The following is a 19,642-nucleotide window of genomic DNA, read 5'->3' as shown; positions in this document are numbered from 1 at the left end:
TGAAGATCAGACTGTCGAAGGTAAGATGAAGGAGGGATATATAAGGAGCACAGCATAAAAGCAATGTGCAGAGTCAGACGAACAGCAACAGTTTGAAGATTTGTATTAAGAGCTACAGGGCTATGTATGATGCCCTGCCGCACCAAGATAGTTGAGCCTCCCGTTGCTTTATCTCCAGGAGGAGAAAAGGAATGATAATCATCCTACTGTCTTAAGGTAAACTGATCTGTAGTTTTCAGGTATGTTTCTTGAAGACATAATGCTGACGGTTGAAGATCCTGTATCAATAATTGTATCTCATTAAAATTACGCCTAAGTCCTCTGCAATTCCACTGTATTATATTGGACAACTGAGTCATGGTGGCTCAATTGGAGATCGCTCGCGTGAATGTGAGGAGGAACTACTCCTCCGCCTGTCCTGAGAGGACAGAGTCAGCTCCATGTCCAGAGGCCCAAAGGAGTTCTGTAAAGGAACTTCTGAAGGCGAAGGGACAATAGGTGGCTGTTTTCTATTTAATTTCTTTTTCTCTTTTTTTCTTCAGATTTACTGGTTGTTTCCCAGACGTTTGCGATTGTGTCTTAGACTGAATCTCAGTCTGAGATCCTGAACTTGATTGACTGATGGCAGGAATAGGTTTGGAAATAGTGGAATTCGGAATAGTAGCAACAGGTTGTTCCGACTTGACCCATGTCAAGTCAGTCTGACACGAAATATATGATGTTGCTACGGGGCGTGAGACTGCAGCGGAGTAAGAAATAGTTGATGGAGTCGTGGTCTGATCGATCTTTCAATAGTTCTTTTGCATCCAGGTAGGGTATGTTCCTTTCACATTTCAGTTTCATTATTTTAGATTCAATCTGCCACACAGGGCAAGATTTGGATGAAGCAACATGTGGGCCAGAACAATTAGCACATTTCAAATCAGTTTCGCAGTCAGTGCTCTCATGGTTGGCACCGCAACGATGACATACCACAGAGTTATGACAGGATTTAGAGCCATGACCGAAACGTTGACACTTGTAGCATCGGAGCGGATTGGGGACATACACATCCACTCCGATGTTGAAGTAACCTGCTTTAATTGACTGGGGAAGGGTTGTACGGGCAAACGTCATGAGATACGTATTTGTATTGGTGATGACACCGTCCTTCTTGAATGTAAAACGTTTAACTGCAGTAACAGCCTGGTCTTCCAACTCCGTAGCGATTTCTTCTTCAGACATGTCCGACAGACACTGAGCCCTGTCACGAACAATGCCTCGACAAGAATTATATGTTCTGTGCTCAGACACAGCAACCTCAATATTGGCAAAGGTAGAGATAGATAAAAGATTGAGAGATAGCTGTCTCCGTGCACACAAGAAGCGAACCACTACGGAGACGGGTGACGTTCTTGACCTCACCGCAAATCCCGTACACAGCCTTAGAAACAGCAAAAGGATTCAATTTGATGGGTAAGTTATCAGTAGCCTCAATCACCAGGAATTTAGCCCAGGAATCAATATTTTGAGACAGATTTCCAGTTGAAATTTCAATTTCCTCAAGACGTCTCTTTTTTTCATTACGAGATGAACCAGATTGTGGGAGAGCCATGTTGAAAAGAAAATGATTCAGCACCCCTGTTCCCCACCCGCCATCGAGTGTCAACAAGGACAGTGTTATATTGCACCGGATATCCAGGATGCAAACACCAGGGATACAGGGATGTTATACTCCAGCAAAAATGACTTGAATAGCTATATTTATCTACCAGATGTACTGCCAGGCAGATTCAGCCCATGACAAGAAACTGGAGACATACAGAATACAGAGGTCAACATCACCAGATTGGCCCATGCGCCACCGCCTTCTGGCGTAAGACTCTAGGCAATTTATTCAATCCAAAATTGAGAATTCACACAAGTTATGCACGGCCAAGACCAAAATATACATTAAAATACAACACAGGTATGCATATACAATATTACGCACAGGGCCTGGCATGACCAGCCGATTGATAAGACCGGGCCCATCTTACCACCCGTCCAGGCGAAGTAAGGGTCGATGTAGTGTGTTGGGCAAAGGAACACAGTTCCAGGAACCAGTGCCTTCAACTACCAGACTCCCGTCCTCCGCCGACACAGGGACGCCACCCACGGCAAACGGGCTGCCCACTTAAATCGCCTTTTACGACCAGCAATGGGGTGCTGTGGAAATATTCTGCCCCGGTTCCACACGGGGGAAGAGCTTTTAGCGCTACCCAGCACTCACCACGAGGAGGTTGCTCTTCAAGAGTGCCTCAGGTTGTAAGGTTGCTATTTGTCTTGAGTTAATTTAGTAAGCATATTGCAAAATGATTAATATTTTTTTCCAACACTATATCCATTGGATATATCGCTGCAGTGAAATCACATTACAATGCTTTGCAGACCACTGTGATGTCATCGGCTACAATGACGTCACAATCAAATGCACCCGTAAAGATCGGGGTTGGAATAGGTCTCCGGAAACCAATGCTTGCCTTAAAAGGCGACTATGCTTGTTGAAAGAGGCGACAAACAGGATCGGGTTGTAGGGTTTCTCTGACTTGGTTGAGGCACGTCATCGTATTCAAATTGAGTGGATCGATGCTCATGATATCAATTACTGGATTGTCTGGTCGAGACTCGATTATTTACAGACCGCCGTCAAACTGCTGGAATATCACTAATCACTCTACTACAAAAACTGGTTGGCAGTACTTCTTACCCTAATGTCACTGTTATTATTACTGTTTAAAACCGATCAAGTTGAAAGAATGATGTTGGATTAAAAACAGAATATCACCCTCGTGTCTTTTGATGTCAAATATATCAACAACCGTCGATAAAGGTTTTATCAACTCGTGCAGATTGTGTCGATATCAAAAGATACGAGGGTTCACGAGATTCTCTATCTGGCTATTACAACAGCTGAAAGTGTGCGGTATAAACTGATTGGTTCTGTGTTTTTTCTTCACATGGCAGATGTAAACAATAATTCATTCTGGTATTGACTTAGATGTTTCATTTTGTGTCGACACAAAAGCAAAACTGGAAGGAAACATGACATATTTTCATCAGAATGGCATTTTCACGTTTGGCTGACAGCGTGTTGAACATGAACATTTCGAACAATGACAAGAGGTAGAAGGTTGATAAGAGTCTGATTCTGTTCTGTTGAAATGTTTGACGATCAATCAGAATAATGAATTAATATTTTTGACATTTAGATCATTAAAGCATGAACTGAAAGTTTGTTTTCTGTAGCACTGGTTGCACGAGATGTCTCTTTTCATTTGACATAATCTGTTATTAATGTGTTTTTTTTGTTTATCAAAACCCTTCGTATCTAATATCCAAAGAACTGACCAATTGTATCCAACGGAAACGATTGGGAACAGTTAATTCTATTTGGTTGACATTTTATAAATAATATTCAATTATCATGGCTTGGTTGCTCTGGCCACTGGCAATGGTTTATTATGACTGTGTTTAAATGTTATGAAAAGTAATGAGGCGACTAATTTAGATTGAATGTTTGGTTTGTTATGCCAGTCAAAGCGTACCAAAACTTGGCAATGAGACTCAGTTAATATTGACTTGTGAGAGGTGTGTTTATGCAATATATTATGATTCCATAACAATGCGACATCTATGTAAGAGGCTCATTTCTAAAACCAGTGACATAAGGTTGATAAATTCCTCACATTGCTTGAGTCAGTTGTCCACCAGAAATATTCAAGTCACCCTGGGGTCCATCGCACATTATTCATCGTTGTTTTCAACAAACAGGGTCATTAACCAAGCAAAACAGCAAAATAATGCCATTTTACGATGTGCAAAAGGAATAAGGACGCGATGACCATATGTACCGGATTTCGAATCGTGAATACGAATTTTTGAATAATCAGCATCGTCGATTGTTTACGTAATGTATCTCTATTATTACACGACCGAGAATCTACCAAAAAGGCATTGTTTGTTGGCTTCTCTTCAGGTAATAATAATGGATTAGATATTTATATAGCACCCTTTTCAAACTTGCGCTTTCAGTTATAGGCTTGTGCAAAAGGTGGATTATGTCTTGAATGAGTTGACATAGTCTAGGTTTCTGATGACAAATGAAAGGAAATTCCACAGAACAGATTCTGGAAAGCTCTGTCATCAATGTTCTTGGATGTGAGCTGTACTTGATCTGCTGATCGAAGACGTCTCTTTGGCTTGTAGATGGTGATTAGTTCTTGCAGATACGAGACTTGAAGACCATGGTCAGAAGTTTGAATGCGATCCACTGGCGTACAGGGAGCCAATGAAGATTTTTCAGAACTGGTATGATGTGTGCATATTTGACTGTGTGTTATACACTTGAGATCTGGTTTACGGACACGTTGCAACTTGTCTAGCTGATTCTACTGGATGCAATAAAGCAAACTATTACAATAGTGTAGCCAAAATGTGACCATGGCATTTACTAGACTTTCAATCAAACACCTGTAAACTCAGCGAATGATTTGACTGATGTTTCTGATTTTGTGATAGGTCGATTATTAATTGGAGTTCACATGCCTCTTCAAATTGAAGCGGGGGCGGTCGGGTAGCCTAGCAGTCAAAGCTTTCGCTCGCTACGCCGAAGATCCGGGTTCGATTCCCGGCATGGGTTACAATGGTTGAAACCCATTTCTGGTGTCCCCCGCCGTGATATTGCTGGAATAAAACCATACTCACTCACTCACTCAAATTGAAGCGACAGTCCATGATTACACCAAGATTTTCTGGCATTAACTTTATACTGCCCGAGGTGTCTCAAGTCAAACTAGGTTGTCTTTATCCAGTCTCACATTTCGCAGTCGCATCTATCAAATATGCAGTAATTTTTACGTTCTAATTTATACCTATATATTAAGGACTAAAGAATACCCAAAGTATTTTTTCATTAATTCTTGGACATCTTTCTTTATTCGCTTCCGAACACTGCTCATCTGAAAGTCTATCCTTCTTCAAGGCTTAAATATCAGAAGTTTAAATGCATTTCCAATGTGGTTCTCCTTAGCTTCATCGCGTTGAATACCAAGTCAAAATACATTTTTTAAGTGTAAATTTTAATATCGACCTCTTTCAGTTGTAGGTTATCAGTTGTTGGGTTCAGCAAATATACCACCATGGCACTGTCTCAGAGATTGACCATAATCCTCAATACAAACAGAAGGATTTTCTCTCTATTCACAGGTTGTATTTGAGACAAGTGGCAATTTTGATGTTGATTCTCAAAACCGCAAAGGATTTGATTGATTTTATTCAATCTTAGAAAAGAACCACGTTCTATTCTGTCAAAACCTTTTCAACTTTGTGCACCACTATCCCTCATGACAAACTTCAGGAAAAACTTAATTTATTAATCCATTGGGCTTTTGTAACAAAACGTGGTGACCACGGATACAGTCACATATCTATCTTCAGAGGTACAGGTCAATTTGTCGAGAATGAAAGCAAATACAGTTACCATATACAGTTCCGCGGTTTATCAGCATGAAATCAGAAATCTGTTGAAAATTTTCAATATTTTTATTATAAAAGCAGAAAAGAGAGAAAATGATTTGAACCTAGATATATTTCTGGAGTTAACGAGACTTAAACTTGTGCTGAGTGGCGGCTGCTACCACGTGGATGAGGAACATGCCTGCCCATTTCGCGAACACGTGATGTCATCGCTTTCAGTGATTCATTCATATACGTTTCACGATTATTTTGCCTTTTACGCCGAATGGAATGTTTCGACAGATGGCCGAGACTGATTATTCTCTGGCGTTAACATTTTACATATATTTGATACGACCTTTATCCGTGATAGTCGTCTAATATTGGAAACGGTATTTGATCAAATATAAAACATGTAATAGGAAATGAATGATGTATTAAAGAACAGACCTGATAATCGATGACAAATTCTCTTTTTGAGTTGTCATCTGGGAATTTAGGGCATCACACAACTCACAGCGTGATCACGAAGTCCACAGATGAGCTTTGAAAAGCAATTTTCCTTAATCATTAGCGTTGAATGGAACTGTCAGTCTGACATTGCATTTACCCATTGTAGGATCCCTCACGTGGTACTAAATTATAACACAATTAAGATGAAAGCATGTTTTGTAAATGTTTCATTATATGTTGTTTTTCATATCATGGCTATCAGGACATCTCGATCAATATCATGTGTCAAGGGCGGAATATTTCAGGTAAAAATACATACTTCCCGTGTCTTAATATGGTCATAGAACAATCGTAATTACTGTTTTCATTTGAGATTGGCGTCTTGATGATGTCTTTCGTCACAAGCAGTTATATGAGAATCCGAAAATAAGGTGCTTTAATTCGTTCTGAGACAATCCACATAGAAACAGACATACGTGTTTTGGTGGTGAAACATAATTACTTTAATTCATTTTCAACCAGGAAATTAACTGAAAGGGCAAACGTACATAAATGTCCGTGGTCAGACAAATCAGGGGGTAAATCAGTGGAAGCAAATTGACGATATCAGATCATTGATATATCTTCTAAGCCAAATTCCTTTATTTTCATCTAATCATTCCATTTAGATATTCCGATCAATATGCATAAAGAAACAGATCAGGCACAATTAGTACCCATGGGGATGCTTACCTCTTGCCTAAATGTCTTACCCCACCATTTAACACATTTGTTATCACTGAGGATGTCGAGCATTTCACATATTGTTTTGGAAATAATATATGGAAATGTATAGATTGCTGCATGTGTTTTCTTTTGCATTGTTTTGCATTTTCGTCAGATTTGTTGTACTGCTTGTTCATTTAAGAACTAAACAGACGGACGTGTTACTTGTCATTAACTAGAAATGAAGATCATGAATATATGTTATGTGTTTAGTTTTCAATTGAGTATGCATTCACTACTGCAATGGTTTTGAGGTGTCATGAAAACAGCAATAAAACAGCGTTAACACGATCCCCCGCCATGGGGGACATTTGAAATTTGTTCGTGCATATGGTGGTGAATAATATGGAAGTTAATGTTAACTACAAAACAAGTATCTCTTATAAGCATGCAAACTTTCAAGCAGTTTCTCAGGAAACCTTACCGAAGACAGGATGCACAAAATCTGAAAACATGTTGCAATAGACGTAACACTGGAAAAATACTTAAGACACCAATTTTCCCACCTATTTGAGGTCAGTGGGTAAAATTTCATTTCTCTAAATTTGTGTTTTTAAGAACATTTGTCCCCACTGATAAACGGACGGAAAAACGGCCAGACAAACTCCATTCCTTTTATTACCTGTCCCTATAAGTTGGGGTGGATACAGAAACGCAATTACCTCCTTGAGGGAACTCATGAGTGTCATTTGTGATCTTCGAAGATGAGTAATGTACAGATACATAACACAATCAGAATGAAACCAGACAATTGTTTTTAGACGCAAGGGATGGGTCTGTCGTGGTGCCCATGTGAAGAAAGGCGATAGTGACAGTCTTGATTGAATAAGTCTTGATCTTTGGACGTTTGCTCATGAATATTTGAGAACCGTGAATCTACTAGTGAAATAAAGATTTAGGAAATAACAGATAAGCCTTAAAAAACTTCTTTTGGACTCCGTTGACATAGTAAAATTATAACTGGTGTTTTGATGAATTGGTTCAATTGTGTAACCAGGTTTTCTACTGGTTTAAACATACGTTTACTGTACCAACATTGTCATTTTGTTCATATGACATGGAGCAAATAGTTTGCCTGGCAAAGACTCGATTTCTGACACGCGGTCATGGTTTAGCTGTTTCTTCCACACTGTAAGGTTAACAACAGTCGCGCACGTACCGAATGAAATAACAACTCTTCCTTCTTTGCTCATATGTGAATGATCACATATCTATCTTCAGAGGTACAGGTCAATTTGTCGAGAATGAAAGCAAATACAGTTACCATATACAGTTCCGCGGTTTATCAGCATGAAATCAGAAATCTGTTGAAAATTTTCAATAATTCTTTTCTAAAAGCAGAAAAGAGAGAAAATGATTTGAACCTAGATATATTTCTGGAGTTAACGAGACTTAAACTTGTGCTGAGTGGCGGCTGCTACCGCATGGATGAGGAACATGCCTGCCCATTCATTCATATACGTTTCACCACTATTTTGCCTTTTACGCCGAATGGAATGTTTCGACAGATAGCCGAGACTGATTATTCTCTGCGTTGACAGTTTACATATATTTGATACGACCTTTATCCGTGATAGTCGTCTAATATTGGAAACGGTATTTGATCAAATATAAAACATGTAATAGGAAATGAATGATGTATTAAAGAACAGACCTGATAATCGATGACAAATTCTCTTTTTGAGTTGTCATCTGGGAATTTAGGGCATCACACAACTCACAGTGTGATCACGAAGTCCACAGATGAGCTTTGAAAAGCAATTTTCCTTAATCATTAGCGTTGAATGCAGCTGTCAATCTGACATTGCATTTTCCCATTGTAGGATCCCCCACGTGGTACTAAATTATAACACAATTAAGATGAAAGCATGTTTTGTAAATGTTTCATTATATGTTGTTTTTCATATCATGGCTATCAGGACATCTCGATCAATATCATGTGTCAAGGGCGGAATTTTTCAGGTAAAAATACATACTTCTCGTGTCTTAATACGGTCATAGAACAATCGTAATTACTGTTTTCATTTTAGATTGGCGTCTTGATGATGTCTTTCGTCACAAGCAGTTATATGAGAATCCGAAAATAAGGGTCTTTAATTCGTTCTGAGACAATCCACATAGAAACAGACATACGTGTTTTGGTGGATAAACATAATTACTTTTATTCATTTTCAACCAGGAAATTAACTGAAAGGGCAAACGTACATAAATGTCCGTGGTCAGACAAATCAGGGGGTAAATCAGTGGAAGCAAATTGACGATATCAGATCATTGATATATCTTCTAAGCCAAATTCCCTCTATTTTCATCTAATCATTCCATTTAGATATTCCGATCAATATGCATAAAGAAACAGATCAGGCACAATTAGTACCCATGGGGATGCTTACCTCTTGCCTAAATGTCTTACCCCAACATTTAACACATCTGTTATCACTGAGGATGTCTAGCATTTCACATATTGTTTTGGAAATAATATATGGAAATGTATAGATTGCTGCATGTATTTTGTTTTGCATTGTTTTGCATTTTCGTCAGATTTGTTGTACTGCTTGTTCATTGAAGAACTAAACAGACGGACGTCTTACTTGTCATTAACTAGAAATGAAGATCATGAATATATGTTATGTGTTTAGTTTTCAATTGAGTATGCATTCACTACTGCAATGGTTTTGAGGTGTCATGAAAACAGCAATAAAACAGCGTTAACACGATCCCCCGCCACGGGCACATTAGAATTTTGTTTGTGCATATGGTGGTGAATAATATGGAAGTTAATGCTAACTACAAAACAAGTATCTCTTATAAGCATGCAAACTTTCAAGCAGTTTCTCAGGAAAACCTTACCGAAGACAGGATGCACAAAATCTGAAAACAAGTTGCAATAGACGTAACACTGGAAAAATACTTAAGACACCAATTTTCCCACCTATTTGAGGTCAGTGGGTATAATTTCATTTCTCTAAATTTGAGTTTTTAAGAATATTTGTCCCCATTGATAAACGGACGGAAAAACGGCCAGACAAACTCCATTCCTTTTATTACCTGTCCCTATAAGTTGGGGTGGATAAAGAAACGCAATTACCTCCTTGAGGGAACTCATGAGTGTCATTTGTGATCTTCGAAGATGAGTAATGTACAGATACATAACACAATCACAAGGAAACCAGACAATTGTTTTTAGACACAAGGGATGGGTCTGTCGTGGTGTCCATGTGAAGAAAGGCGATAGTGACAGTCTTGATTGAATAAGTCTTGATCTTTGGACGTTTGCTCATGAATATTTGAGAACCGTGAATCTACTAGTGAAATAAAGATTTAGGAAATAACAGATAAGCCTTAAAAAACTTCTTTTGGACTCCGTTGACATAGTAAAATTATAACTGGTGTTTTGATGAATTGGTTCAATTGTGTAACCAGGTTTTCTACTGGTTTAAACATACGTTTACTGTACCAACATTGTCATTTTGTTCATATGACATGGAGCAAATAGTTTGCCTGGCAAAGACTCGATTTCTGACACGCAGTCATGGTTTAGCTGTTTCTTCCACACTGTAAGGTTAACAACAGTCGCGCACCAACCGAATGAAATAACAACTCTTCCTTCTTTGCTCATATGTGAATGATCCTCCCTGAATATGCATCAATTATGTCACTGATGGCCAAGTAAAAAATAGATCTAAGTAAATGTAAGCTGGCAGTTGTTTTTCATTCTGGTAATTTCTCTTGAACGTGACCTATGGCAAGTCGTCAGCATTCAAACAGTGAAATTACCTCAATTCTGGAACTCTATGGTTTGGATCCATGGGAAGCTTTGCATATATATACCAATTATAAACAGTCCGCCAAGCAGGTGTATTCATAAGGACTGTTTTAAGAAATTTAATCAGTGGGAACAGAGAACACCCTGTTGAGATAGCTTTCCTTCACTTACGTGGATGTAACTCCAAACACTACTGATAAACGTCACAATTCCACATCCTCTGCCTAATCAAGACACTCTGACATTTGAAATGGACTCGTTGAAATATGCATGGCGTCACCACAAAGGAAGCCTGGCTACCTTAACTGTCAATTGTCTGTTAGATGTTCACACTTATTACCTCAATCGTGACACTGGACGCTTTCACACGTAATGGTCTTGTCTTAGGAAGACTAACGACTGAGGCTTTTGTAATTAACTACAATAAACTTTAGAAATGTAATCTTATTTTCAATTTCAATTTCCATTATATTTTCTATATAATGTACTGAATATTTAAACTGTCCTTGTTAGTCACAACTTGATGGGTTTGATACATTTAACATTTAGAATGTTTACTCTAGCATTGCGTGTTTCCAATCTTAGCATCTTTGTTACTATATTGTGTGTTTAATAAATTTTAACATAAAAAAATGCTGACTCTATCATTGTGTATTTCTTTTTATCCTCCTGAGTTGTTCAATGAATCCAGGGTGTCGCAAAAATAATAACGCCTGTCATGTAAATTCTGAGAATTGATCACTTTGTTAAGTGTTTCATTCTATGGATGAAGCTGGACAGGTACTTTTGACACAAAGAGACGTAAAGGGATGGAAACAAACGTTGCAACATACATGTAACACGCGACTTGGGCGAATTTCTTTGTTTAATTTCAAATAACACTTTAAAAATAACTTCGCTCTTGTTTTTGCATAAGTATTTATTCGATTTTATTCATTCTGAAGTACAGCGCCCTTGAATATCAACATATCGATAGTGTGTCTATGTGATAAAGGTCATGTGTAACTTATGCATGACTTGGATATATCTGGAAAAGAAGCCTTCCATTGATTTTCTTTATATCATTCATGTTACTGTTGGGGGCACGAGTGGCCTAGTCGTCAAAGGCGCCGCGATTCACTGTGCAGAGTTGCGTCCCCTGCGCACGCCAGAAACCTATGATTGTGGATTCGAATCCCGGTTCGTGGGTTTCACCGAAGTGGTAAACGTCTGCACCCGCATCGGGCTTTCCTCCCACATTAAGCTGACACGCCTTCATATAACTTGAATACTGTTAAATGCGGCGTTAAACCCAACTCGCTCACCCACTCATGTTACTGTTAATACAGTTTAAAACAAAAAGAGTGACAGTTATATAGTAATTTTACCAATCAGCCGTGCGATTAACCTAGTTATGGTATAGAAACTATTAAGATACGTTAATAATTTTGTTTCCCGGTTTGCGTTATGTATTTGAAGAAGGTGTTAACTGAATTGACAGCATATGTCTTATGCTATATAACAGGTGGAAGACATATTTTCCAAGACATTAGTTTCAGAAGAAACGTGAGAGTTTTTCCTTAAGAGGTATACACTTTAAGAATCGATATTGAGAAACATAAAGGCGACTTAATGGTGGTCAGACTCGAAGACATCAGTGTGGGTGTGTAGCGAAGGCGTGTGTAGGTGCTCGCAATATGAATCACTGTATTGTCTGGTCCAGACGCGATTATTTACAGGCTTTCGTCATATAGCTGTAATACTGCTGAGTGTGGTGTTAAAAAATAAAATAAACTAACTATTTTTTTCATGTCAGTAATATATTTCAGATTTACAGTCTTACAATCTTTTACCGCTTTTTGGTATGACGCGGTCGGGGATCGAACAACCGACCTTCCCTGGAGGGGTGACCTCGCTTTGTAGGCACCTTTGTTAAAGAGTACTAGTGCAGTGATGCATGGTGATTAAAGATTAAACTATCTAACATTTCATAAATACTATAGCTGACTCTCAATAAATATATACATTTCATTTGTATGTGAGATATATATTTCACATGAATGTTTCTACTTCATCTGGCATAATAAACTCACTATTCACTGAAGCATTGGCCATGTGCAGTGGTGAAATTATCCATTTGAAGTCTCAGCATCACACAATGAATAATTACAACGTCCTGATTTAGCACCGTGATGAAAGCAAGTCTCCATTTAACCCTCGACTAGCAGAATGTACAAAAAAATAACAATCAATAAATGCAGAGAACTGTAAACAGAAGATTTCAAATTGATTATGAAATCGAACACACCATTAAGCTGAAATACTACAGAAAGGTTTTTACAGATGAGTCAATTCAAAATATTCCATATCAAGAAAACTATAATAGTATGTGTTGTTTCACAACCTTGGCAAACTGTTTCGGGTTATCTTCCGATTTGACGATGTCAGGTGATATCATGTTAAACAAACACAAGCAACAAAACTGTTTCCATATTCAATAGAAGTCTCTGCTTAAAGCACAGTCGAATGTACGAGTCCGATTATATCATGAGCATGTGTTTATGAATCAATGTCAAATAGTGATGAAACACCAGGTCTTCGCGAAAAGGTGAGCGTATCCTGCCCCACCGGTGACACCTGTTCACCTAAAAAAACAGGCGTGAAGATATGGTACAAGTCAAAATATGGAATTGCATCGGACACCATGTTTGTCACTGATGCGTCAAATTTGGAAATGCCCTCCACGTGTCTACCATAAATGTTTTGAAAGCTTTACTGAGGCTTTGAATGTTGTAACCTTGATCAAACAACTTCTGAGCAAGAGTCGTAAGAAGCTCTTTGAAATCTTGGTAGAAAGAGCTACTCGATTGTGTCTCAAAAGTGGTGAAATGTAAACACCAAAGGCTGAAGCTTCTGGAATATTGCTCGACATGATGGGAATGCTGACTATTGGAAAGTTGTAGTCATCCCGCTTGTCATACAGTTTCATGGAGAGTTATTGGTCACTCTGAATCTTACATCCTTTGATATCTGCTGCCAAATTATTTCCAAATGTGAAAGCAGCACACCAGAATGATTGAAAAGTCCGTCTGCAGGACACACTTCCTTGGAATTATTCAATATGTTGATAATGACACGATTTATTCATCTGTCATGGTATTAGATATATCACTCTCTTCTCCGCTACGGTTGTACGTTTCTTCTCCATATGCTTTGGTCCCCGATTTTGTTTCTCGATTTGTCAGCACCATACCTATGCTCATGGGTTTTGTCAAACTTGATCAGGGATTTGAGCTAGTTTCCTTGTCTGTGGAGTGGCATAAGTGTGTATTGTGTGGCTATATGACTGTCGCCACAAGCTGAGATGAACATTGAAGATCGGAATATGAAGTATGTGAATATAAGTTCTTAGCCTAACTATCATGGACTGCTTTGATGAAGGTTGCAAATTATTTTTCAACATTACTATATTGCAACACTTCTGCCAACGAGTGCATGGATCCCACTGGTGTAGGAGGCTTCATCTTGGGATGTAAAAGGTCACCCATAACAGAAATAACGTCATCGTCACTTGCATACCGCTTGCCAGACAGTTCTTCCTTCACGTTTGGGAAGAGGTGGAAATATGATGGTGCCACATCTGGTGAATAAAGAGGATGTTCAAGGCCACAGTTATGCATTGCAGCACTACATTGTCCTGGTGGAACAATACACCTTTTGTGAGGTTTCCACGACATTGAGGCTTGATATTGTGACGCCGTTGCCTAAGCAGAATAGCATAATAATGGCCAGTAAAAGTCTTCTCGGAAGGTGGTTCACAAGGAGGACTATTTTTGAATCACGGAAAACAAAAGCATCACCTTGGCAGCTGACGGAACAGTATTTCCCTTCATCAGAGGAGGGACGTCAGATGTTGTTTATCTTCTGGCTAAGGGGGCACCGGTGGCCCAGTCGTCTAAGGCGCCGCGATTCGCTGTGCAGAGTTGCGTCGCTTGGGCACGCCAGAAACCTATGATTGTTGGTTCGAATCCCGGTTCGGCCCGATTATGTTTCTAGGTTTGTCAGCACCATACCCGTGCTCGTGGGTTTCTGAGACCTGCATCACTTCGGGCTTTCCTCCCACATTAAGCTGACATGCCCCTATATAACTGGAATACTGTTAAAAGCGGCGTTAAATCCAACTCACTCACTCACTCATCTCTGGCTGATAGTGGTGAAGCCAAGACTCATCCATGCTAACAAATCGCTCCACAAAATTCTCATGAGATATGATGAACAAGGAGCGTTTCTGATGGGCTCTTTTGAAACCCAGCGTGTTGAAACCTTTGTCATGTCCAGTTCATTCCTCAGAATGTTCTCAACTCTCTCATATGAGATGCCTATTGTATTGGCTATGTGACTATATGTCGTCAATAATCCATTTTAATAAAAGCGACAAAACCCTTTCCATATTCATAAGAAATATTAGTGAGTGTGTGGGTGAGTTGAAACGTACTTCAGTTATTGTCACAGAGTGTCAACTACATGTGGCAGGAAAGCCAAGGTGATGCAGGCCTTAGGCGTTAACCACTTTGGTGACTCCTATTAGTATGAGCACGGGTATGGTGTTGACAAACCAAGAATCGAATCTGATAGTCGAACCCACGCCCTTAAATTTCTGGTACGCCAAAGGGATGCAACTGCCTCACACTCCCCAAGCCATACCCTCCAATGATATGAAAACGATAAAGCCTGCATAGCAAGCAAGTACATTGTATTCACCACTAGTTGTATTCGTTTAAACTTGTAGGTTCTTATATCACGCATCAGTATGATACCAATAGGTGATAAATACAATTTTGTAATGTTCTGGAGCAAGTCAATGATAAACGATTATTCATAGTTTAGTTACCTGCACCTCTATCGAAGAACACCTACCTCCATACACCACACATTAAGTCGTGTTTCTGGAAGAAATAATGATGGGAGTTCCCCAAATCCAAAAAAGAAGGTCCTCGCTCGATGATTTAGGCTACAAAAGACTTTTTCTAACTTCATTTTTTAAATGTCTTTCATAAATCAGTCAAGAAATTTGTTTCGAGTCTGGAATTTATTTCAACAACTGTTTGGGATTCCACTGTTTGAAATTCTAGTTGAAGTCGTTGTTAGATTGAATTAATCATTAAACTATATTACAGCTCAGCACTTGGGACATAATTGGTTGATTTCTATACGCAATGACAGTGGCTGGAAGCAGAATATATAGAAATACAGAGACATCAGCTGGTCGACAAGTACAAGCGACAGTATACCTAATGACGCAATGAATACTTAGTAGAGGACTGGATCAGTGTCAAAGTAGAACCTTGATTAAGTTAGACAATGTTGAATTGAAGCGGCTGACTTAAGTATATAGGGGTTATTCATGGGAGAATAGCGATTCTTTATACATGTACATTTTGTATATTTCATTTAAGTAAATAGTAGATACGTGTCTGATCATTTATTTTACATCATCTAACCATCAACTCCAGCTGATCTGGTTCACAGCTAATGAGAAACGGATAACATGGACTATTTGTAAAACTTAGTTTGTCGATATTTCTATCAGGCGAGGAGCTCATCATCGTTAAAGCCCTTGTGGGAACACTGGTAGCTTGGTCTCCGGAACACTAGAGGTTTGAGAGGCGACTAAATTGAATCAGTTGTTTGGCTCTGTGACTTGGTTCATGTCGTGTCAGCATACATCAACGGCGTTGGACGTTACTCATAATTCCAAGCACTGGCTCATTATTAAACATAGACTTTAAAAATATTTTCTTTCCAATATATGAAACACCGAAATCCTCTTAATATCAAGCCGATCATATGAATGCACGAGGTAAAATCTATAAAACTAAACCAACTCTGTTAGGAACGATAACTCTTGAGATTCAAGAACTATTGCATGGTTGCGTCTGAAGGACTTCCATTGCTCGTCGGGCCTATGGATATGTGGACAGTATTCCCTTGAGTGGTATTTGCACTCGGTAATAATCATATTCTGTTGATGGAACTGTGGAAGTGTATGTACAAATATGTAAAAGCTGTTTTCACATCCCTGGGACATGGAAAATTGTCAATACTGCTCTCTCTTCTCCAGCATTGACTTCTGATGAAGCTTAACAAAAGAATTATGAAATGATCTCAACAAACATGCAACAGTTGAGCCACTCCCCAGACCGAATATTTCCTTACTTCAACACTGAAACTAAACCTGATAGCTTCCTTTGATCAAATATCCTAAAATTGTTCAAATTGTATCATTCGGTAGATCGTATGTATCAGTTGAGTTACTCATCCCATTAAGACACACTTTCTTGGTTTAATCACTGAAAATTAGGTCTCTTTGTTTTCTGAACATATTTTCGACTAGATTTCGCTTGGCTAAAAAACAATTAAAGGTCATATGTTGCAAACACATGTATGCAGAAAAAAATGACGGAAATGGAAAATAAAACTTAAGAAATATACAGGGAATGCAAAAATAGTTTTTTTTAGATGTTAATGAAATGAAAAAAACAAAATGTTAAGTAAATATCGCAAACTGTGAGTACATCTGAATGAAAACATGCATTATTTTCCCCACACTCATGTGTCATGTATGTATCTGACCTCACATAGCCAAGTCGTTTTCTTAACCGGAATGTCGATTCCGGTCTCGCTTCCGGTTGACTCCGGCATGTAGGTAGCATCAAATTGTGTCTGCAGAAATGGCTCATGACATAAACAAATGTTGTTAAGCTAGTTCTCACTGGAAGATATATACAGGCAAGGTTTCTATTGACACTATTATCTCATCAAAAACTAATCGTTTCCATCAGCGCTTAAACCACAGTTGCCAAACGTTTTTAAAAAATATTTCTTCCTGAATTTTCTGGAAGTAGTTTGTCGGTAATACATACATATATATAGTCTTGTTGATATCTCCTTTCTATGATTTCACTAAATTAGTGCTACAATCCGATTTCATGATTTATTTTCTCAATCACTCAGAGCAGATATATTTTAACAGACATATAATGCATTCTTAATTCCAAAGCAACGATTGAGAAGTCTCCCGTTTGTTTAGCTATACATCCATAATGTATTATGTATTTCCAAAATGAATTTCAATTTGTATATCCATTGACAACCAAATGAAAACACAGTCACGATTGGTTGGTAATTTCAAATATATATAAAAACCCGAGAAATTTCTTAGTCTACGAGTGCTCAGAAAATACGGTCTAATGATACAACTCCAAAGTCTTACTTTAGATAAATAATGTATTCCTGCTCATTAGTTTCTTGATTTCTTCCAGGCCTGAATAGAGCTTTCTTCCTCACAGTTGGGAAGCAGCAAACACGAAATATGAAAGAAATGAAAACCGTCTTTTTTCCTTTTAAAGCTACAGGACTCAAGAGGACTCAAAGCGTTTTGTTCCAGCCAAAAATGATGAGGTTTGCTTTGAAGCGAACTAGTTCGACGTGACATATAATTCTTCAAAATTAAAGCAAAGTGTGAATCTCTTTGCGCTTGAAAGACGTACAGGCTACAGTTTTCTATTGTGTATGCTGTGCTTTGAAGCCATGGACAAGGCAGAGCACGGGAATGACATTTCTCCTTTTAGGAACTTCAAAAACAGGCGCGGTTGTAACACAGTAAAGGATGGCAAAAGTACCAACTACTTAGAACGACCAGGTATATGAGAGGCTACTATAGCTTTTCCAAATGATGAACTATTTCGCAACGCTGGCTGTAGATAGCACTTACAGTCTTCACTCAAAGTCATGGCTCCTATTTTACACAGGCGTCGATACCTTCCTGGTATAGCTGTGTTCGAAATTAAAAGTTGAACATTCCTCTTTCAGTTGTGGTGAATGATTTCTGTTGAAAAATGTATCAAGAAAGAACACGTGTTAGTTTCATGAATGGATAAAAGAATGCGAAAGAAAAAGACAGAGGGAGCGGGTGCATGAATGAATGAATACGGTAACTGGGTGAAGATGGAAGATGTAAGGATAAACCAGTACGAAGCAGTGAGGAACCCTCTTCATTCAAGCACCTCGTCTTGATCGGTGATACAGTGCATGCATACACATAAATGACTCCCATTAATCACTTTGTCGCCCTGGAACACGCACTGGCGGGACTGGCATGTGTAAGCCTGGTCGGATAATTAAATAAACTAAAAGTTACACATGTTCAACGTGAGTTTATCGACTATCTACTATCTTACTACAGTCAGAGTAGTTTCGGCAAAATGTATGGACGTCACATTCATATCGGAAGAACACAGATGTTGCCTTGCAGATATGTTCTGAAAGTCTGCTGTAGACATAATCAGGTAGATGCTAACTACACTGAAAAGCAAAAGAAACGTCATGTGGATGTATCATATAAATATCTTTATTTTCAAATGCTTATATATGTAAGTAAAGACATCTGAGAAAGTCAGTGTTTGACCCACATGAAATTAACAGTCTGGGGAATGTTTTTGCGAATTGTGAATTTTGGGGAGGCACCAGAGGACATCACAGCTGGGGGGTTCAAACTCAGTACCTGGTGTGGCCACCACGGGTGTTGACTACAGCCACACATCTCCTGTACATGGAGTGGACTAGCGTGTTGATGAAGGCCATTGGGATATGGGCCCATATCCTCAGGAACGCTACACGCAGTTCTGCTGCAGTTGTCGGCCTTAGGCGTACGTACGCGTCGTTGAGTCGGCGTTGGATCTCATCCCACAAGTGTTCAATGGGATTCAAATCCGGACTGGGGGCAGGCCAAGGCATGATTTGGATGTTGTGCTGCTGGAGGAAGTCCCTGGTGACTCCAGCAGTGTGGGGACGGGCGTTATCTTGCTGAAAGGTGTGGTTTTGATGGCGGGCAAAAAAAAGGCACGACATGGGGTCTGTGGACTTGGTCAATGTAGCGGAGAGCTGTGATGCCATTACCCCTGCCAGGACCAATATTCTGAAAGACCACAGGTCCTACTCTCTAGTTCAGTCCGATTCCACCCCAAACCATGATGCTTGGGTCGCCCCATGGGTCTCGTTCTATAACACAAGTATCAGCATAACGTTCGCCCCTCCTTCGCCAGACCCTGACTCTGTCATCCACCGTTGAAATACAGTAGCGACTTTCATCACTGAAGATGATTCTTCTCCATTGCTGTTGACGCCAATTTTGATGCTGCCTGGCCC

Source organism: Haliotis rufescens, unplaced genomic scaffold (genome assembly GCF_023055435.1).
Source record: "Haliotis rufescens isolate VD_foot unplaced genomic scaffold, xgHalRufe1.0.p SCAF_13, whole genome shotgun sequence".
NCBI classification, from domain to species: Eukaryota; Metazoa; Mollusca; class Gastropoda; order Lepetellida; family Haliotidae; genus Haliotis; species Haliotis rufescens.
This window is presented reverse-complemented; position numbering follows the sequence as displayed.